The following is a 6,986-nucleotide window of genomic DNA, read 5'->3' as shown; positions in this document are numbered from 1 at the left end:
CGCTTTTTGAAGATTTGCAACAAGCTCGAGCAGCAATACCAATACCATCTACATAACAGAATAGAAGTGAAAGCATTGTTAACTGATAGTCCCCCTTTGATTAAATTGGTTCCCCTCCATCCTCAAAGAAGTTTTTGTAACTATTTGGAAGAGCATGCTACCATTTAGTAAATTTGAGAATAAGAAAACAAACATCACTAATTAAAAGTGAAATAAAAAGTACAGTGAAACCTCTACTTACGAAAGTAATTTTTTCAAGAAGCTGTTTCATAAGTATCCATTTTAAACTTCCATAATTTTGCAAGTAAAAATCGATTTTACGAAGTAAACGCCCTGATCCATTCTAAGCCTCCACATAACTCAAATATAACGTTAGCATAAACTATAAATACATGTCATGATTAAATCCTGTAATATTTACATGTTAGAATTTTATTACTACATAAATAGAAAAAGTACATGTGAAAGAGGTGAAAGAAAACAGAGAAATAACTGAAAACTATGAACGGTATGTTTGTTTGTATACCTTTAACATTGTCCATCTAAACAAGGCTAAGAAAAGACCACAGAAAATTTGAAGATGAAGATCATACGAGGACGAGGATGTTGTGTTGTCTTAGTGTTGTTTTGCTTAGAATAAATGTTTTCAAAAACATAAGTAGAAAGATTTATATACATCGGCACGAACTGAAAAAACTGCCATCATACCGAAAACATAGAACTTGAATTGCTAGAAACAAAAACTACACTGCCATGTATGCGATATAAGATAACTCCAAAATATATAACGACTGAAAGCAAAACATTTGTCGTTTACTGACTTTCGCTAATAAAAGAAACTGAGTGAGGAGGCCTTCTGAGTCGTACCCACGAGAAGCAACGGGCCAAAACACGAAACTAACAAACAGGCCAAAGTAGAAAAGGCTTTTCGTAACTAGAAGTATCTTCTGTAAGTCAAAGCAAGATCTCTACCAAAAGACGTTTCATAACTTTAAAACTTTGTATGTATAGTCTTTTTTAAATAGAGGTTCCCTGTATAAAGCTAGAAAAATTCTTTAGTGGATTATAGGATGAGCTTGCAAAAATTTTTTCTTTCGCAGATTCAATGTACAACAACGAGGCAAGTTATATAGTATAATGAAATAAAAATAGAAGATGCAAGCATGAAGTAGCTTAAACACTGTTTTTAGATAAATCATGATTATATGATTATCTAAAAAAAAATTTTTTCATAAGAGTAATGGTAAGCAAGAACCTGGGTGTAAAATCTCTAATATAGAAAAAGTCCATTGGCTAAATATATTACTGTTGGGCAAGGTGTAGATGCAGATGATCATGACTTTTGTTAGAGGAATGGAAAAAGAAATATCTGTCAAGTTTCTGTGGCCAAGGTGTGTTAGCAAACTTTTCTACATCTCTTTGATTACTCAGTCAATAAATGAACCTATTGGGCTAATCTATTCATCGCTTCGGGTTCAGTTATGGTAAACTTTTTGTGAAAGAAATGTTCTAAAACACGTAAATAAAATGTGCTAAGCGTGCTGTGTAGTACAAGATTATTTCAAGGGAACACGTTACGCTATGTAGTACTCTAGGTGCTTTCGGCGTAATTGCGAGGACAATGCTAGACAATATCAGGTAACGTATGAGGGCATTAAGAAGGGTCACTTTACCAAAATGCCCTGCTCAGGCCTGCCAACCCAAAAGTGGGGCAATGCTTGAAATTTGGTTTTGGGACAATTGATGTATCAATGATAGTATATATAAAATTGTGGAAATTGGGGCAAAAATCCCACGATTTCTCACTCATTTTCATTTTTTCCTGGCCTGGCCCCTATAAAGTAATATTGGTATAGAATACCAACATGACAAAGTAAATATTTATCTTCAAAAATAGCATAAGCTAAACCAAATTTGCAAATTCAATTGAAGTACTTCCGTTTAAAATTCATTCTCAAAAGCAACAACATCTACGTTATACAAAATGATTAAAATGGAATTATTTGTAGCTCGCTGGACAGATCAACAAAATGCGCGTGCGATAATGTCCGTGACCTTATCTAGAGCTCCATAGATGGAGTATGTTGTAGAACTCCCATAGACAGTACGAAGGGATGTTCATTTATAACAGAATTGTACAAGTCTTGCCATATCAAGGCACAGTTTGGACAACGATAAATATTTGGCGAAGAATCTTCGTTCATAGCCTACAAGTTTAGCCGCGTGTAGTATCTATGTATGTATGACAAATGCCTGTACAACATAATTGCATGTGCGGTGTATCCAACGACTATTTATGTAAATCGTTTAGCAAGTCCGTCTGCTTCGGGATGATACAATAAAATGCCGAAATATGCTATCCAGAACTGTGGTTTCATCTTAATGCTCTATATGTAAACGCATTGAAGATATGTTTTATGAATTATTGTACTTTCCTGATCAAGTCAATTGACTTGAGCAAGAGAGCATTGGCTTAATTTCCTTGCTTCATTCTACTGACGTAGAATTACAGTTTCCTTTTTTCACGCAAGCATGCCTGATGGTAGATCAAGTTGAAATTTACTTTCAGTTAATGAGATACTCTTCTAAAAACGCGTCTATCTGGTTGAACTTGCTGTAGTATGGCCTGCAAACTAATTGATTTATGGGAAATTCTTCAAGTTAAGGATTCAAAGTAACAGAGATAAATTATTAACTTCACAATTATTTTTCCTTTTGGAAATCATCTTTTCAAAATCTGCCAGTATCGAAGAGTTGTGCACATGCTGCAAAAGATTTCTGTTAGCAAGCCTAAAAAGTTAATATTTTTTAAAATAATTTGTCGTTTTCTGGTAGATATAAGCATGCAGTAAATTATTCATAGCCATTGAACATGTTAATTTTAACCAGTTGCAGTTGATCAACAATATGAAATTTTTCAGAAGATGGTGCTTCATTATGTAAGCCACATTCTATTACTAGAACGATAATTTTAGACGTTTAAATATTTAAATAGAACATTAAATATAGTATGTCATTCTGACCTGCCCACACATCAAAACATGTTAACCACTAAAGCTTAATGCTGCTACCTTTTCTGTCTTTCTGTACCGCATTGTAATGGACGTCGTCAACAAAGGAGTCAGATCCAACGACCTGCTACAGTAAGGACAGGCAACTTCAGAAACTTTCAGCACCTTTTCTATGTGCAGCTACATGCAAGATGCTCTGTACCTAAAAAATCTACATTCGGCATCCGTACCTGCATTTCTGTCCTTACATTGTGATGACCGGCTAGTTGTGGCTTGACTTGTCAGTTCACAAGAAACATATCTGTAAAAAAGGGTATTTTCTGTTCTTTAGTGAAGTAAGCAAATGATATTTCTTTGTAAAACCATTCGTTTTCTGTGTTCTGCTAGCATCTCAGCATGGCATGTACTTCTGGCCATGTAATGCTAAAGCATTATACATATTTGAATTCTTTGGAGTATTTCATTTATCAGATGAACGTCTCATCAAACAATTTACTGAATTACAGTTGATGTACCTATGTAATTGCATTCACTGATCCCTTTTAGTTCTAGACTCAAGCACTTTTTAGTGCAATCTTCAGGTATATAGGGGCACTGCATTTTTACATTATTTGACACACTACTATATATCGTCTTGTTATTTATACAAATAAGCTCCCTGATATACTGGTGTTGTTTGGGATGCCAGAGAAAAAGAGGTTGTAGACTTTAGGAGAAAAATATTTAACATCACTGCCTGCAGGGCATCTCGTAATTTGCTACTTTAAATTCTAAGCAGCTCTTGTTAGTCTACGCATTCGTAATAGCCTAAAATCTTGACCCTGATAGTGTTGTCAAAGTTAGCTAGAAATCAGCAATACAGGGGATAGGATCAGTAACCTGACAAAGATTTGTAAAGTCTCTGTAAACTGCATGATATGCTTGAGTTGCTTTTTGAAAATGATTCTACAGATTATGGTTTTGCTCTTTTTTGCTGCTGTTTCTATTCATTGACAGTCATTGACAGTAGACTAACTTTTTCATTCTACTGTCTTTACAGCCAGTTCTTGCAAATGTATCCTCAGTAAAATTCTCTAAGTTAGATGAGCTTTTGATTATTCTAGTGCAAGCTGCTATGGCAGATCTGCTACTGCCAATACATCTTTGCGAAGGAAGTTTCTTCAATGCCAATCAGGCAGTTTTACTTGACTGATTTATATACAAAGAGGAACCTGCTCTCACATGTCGGACTGTCTCATCGCAAGACGGTCAGTTTTAGCCATAAACTTATGACTACCCTCTTAAGTGCCTGCTGTCACTCTAATTTCTTGGATTAACTGATTTGTTGAAGACCAGATCTTGGCTCAGTGATTGAGCTAAAATCTGCTTCGGTAAAAAGTTTAGAAAGTGCTATTTGTGATCTTCTATTCAGGACAGCTTAGCTTTCGCTGAATAGCCCATTTTATATCTTATAAATCTTACAATACATAGCAGATATTTAAACATCAAAGTAAACAACAATAATTTATTCTATGTACAAAAACAAAGAATGCTAATATGAAGTGCTTGCTAATTGTATAGTTGGTGTATATATGCATCCGATTGAATATTACCAAATATTGAAACTATTTAGTTTCCTTATGGTGTGGAGCAAATATATCGCAGGTAATCTATAATCATTTAGAGAGTCCTGCCCAAATGGCGGATTTCAGTGCGTTTATGGGATCCCCTAAGTTTGATTCTTGATTATTATATTTTAACTGTGCTTTTGCAGTTCTTTAGCAATATGTGATTATTAGTTATTTTATGAATAAGCGTCAGGAAACTTACTTTTTAAAGTCGACCTAGTTCTTTTGGTGACCTGTTTATGAGTAAAGCAAATAAACATGCAATGCAACTGTAATTCAGAGTTAACACTAACTATAACACATGATAGTTGAACATGATTAGAAAATTAAAAAGATATGCGATTTTTTGAATGGCTTAGTAGTGCTTTGATGAAAAAGAGTTATAACATTCGCTGCTAGTGTTAATTAATTTGTTGAGTAAGTTAATTTTTTTTTGTAAAGCTTCTCATGTTTAGTAAACCTTTGCAGTAAAGCCTCTGCAGTAAACATTAACTTTTTTTAGCTTTAATTGCCTATAGCACTTGAAATTTTTTCATTTTTGTATCTTTTCGTCTATTGTCATGTAATATTATTGTATTAAAGGTGATTATAAATCGATGTTTTGTTATGAAAGTATACAAATTTAGATTTTAATATCTTGCTTCATGGCATCAAAGTTAAAAACCAACTATTTTAATTTACGTTGTATCCAAATATTTTAGATATTTATAAAATGGATTATCACCAATATTATTTGGTTTCTCCGTTTTGACATGCAAAAATATTTCTAACTACTGAAAATGTCTGGACATGTTCTCTCGATTAGTTGAGAAAATAGCCTCAATTTACATGAAGGTTTAGACTTTAAGACTAGCCATGTTATTCTACCTAAAAATGACATTAGTATACTAGAATGTGTGCTGTGTAATGCAATTTACATTAACCATACTCTTGTCTATTAGCTAACATATGGCTGCGCAATGTGGACCTCAACACATGAATATAAACAGGAATATATCTACTTTTTTTGGGAATTTATAGGCCGCCTTGTTAAAGATTAAAAATGGATACCAGGGACATTTAATGCCCTTTCTGCAAGATTTATGTGATAGTTCTCAGTGATTGGCAGTTTTATACCCCTGGCTTCTGCAGTGAATTCTTTTACTCTTTGAACCCAGATTTTTGACAATAGTAAGTTATTTCTGTCTGCAATGTTCTTTTTGTAGGTGTGCTTGAAAAATTGAATATAGAGTTTCATTTTTATGATTATCTGCATACTGGCTTTTTTATGACTGCCTGCACGCGCTTGGTTGGTTGTAGCTTATGATGGAACTAGACTTGGAGGAATTTAACTACATAGTGTCCACATGTAATGACTACCTGAGGATTATCTGGGTGTCTTTTAATTTAAATGAGTGAATGAACTACAATGGATCCTCTGGTCAGTTTTTTTGCTGTGCATTCCATTTTCTCAGTTTGTAGTGCAAGCTATTCCGTTGAGCTAATATTACTTTAAGCTGACATTACTTTACATAAAATATTACGCTTGGAGCTTGATGAAAACTATTTCCCTTTTATAATTTGTTCTTCTGTTTAATTTTCTGTAGTGGTAACATGAAGGTGATATATAGTGTAGGTCTTGTAAAGATCAATGCCAAACAGGACGAAATATTTAAAAATTAAAGCCGAAGGTTGATGAGTAGCTTGATATATGATGGCATAGGGTAAGAGGAGACTTTGTGATTTCATTGATTTATCATTGCTGTAATGATTGTTCAATTTTTTTCTTATTTGGAGTTATCCCATCTTTATAATGGGTCAACAATTCTTATTTAAAAACCATGTTCAATAATCACCGTCACAACAAGCATCAAACTGTATGTATTTTTCCGATGGATAAATGCTTTACGTTTTATGATTATATAAAATTAAAGCAATATAATGCTGTGTGGCATTGATACAATCCTAATGAATATTTCCCAAGGGCTTCCGAAATCTTTTGAAACATCTAAAATGGGCGACTGTCATCATGTTAGTAAGACACTCCTGATTATGCAAACAATATGTAAGTAAGTTGCTTTAGAAAAAAGGAAACCATCTCATATGCACATTGGCATCTTTCAAAATGACTCCTGCATTGGTAAGTAACTACTAATGCTATTCATTTACAGTTTTTGTGCCACAATTACTATGACAACACAAGCGCTGATCTAATGTGATGTGACAGAGACATAGCTTCATTGGCTTGATAAAACTGTTTACACAATTATTGCTTATTATCAACAAGCGTTTGAACTGTTGGAATTTGAGCTGCTGCGCTTCAGTATTCACAAAGGTCAAGTAGGTGAGAGAAGTGTGTGATGCTGATAGGTAGCTAAGGCTATTATAA

Source organism: Watersipora subatra, chromosome 1 (genome assembly GCF_963576615.1).
Source record: "Watersipora subatra chromosome 1, tzWatSuba1.1, whole genome shotgun sequence".
Classification (NCBI taxonomy): domain Eukaryota; kingdom Metazoa; phylum Bryozoa; class Gymnolaemata; order Cheilostomatida; family Watersiporidae; genus Watersipora; species Watersipora subatra.
The sequence above is the reverse complement of the archived record's forward strand: the minus strand, read 5'-3'. Positions refer to the sequence as shown.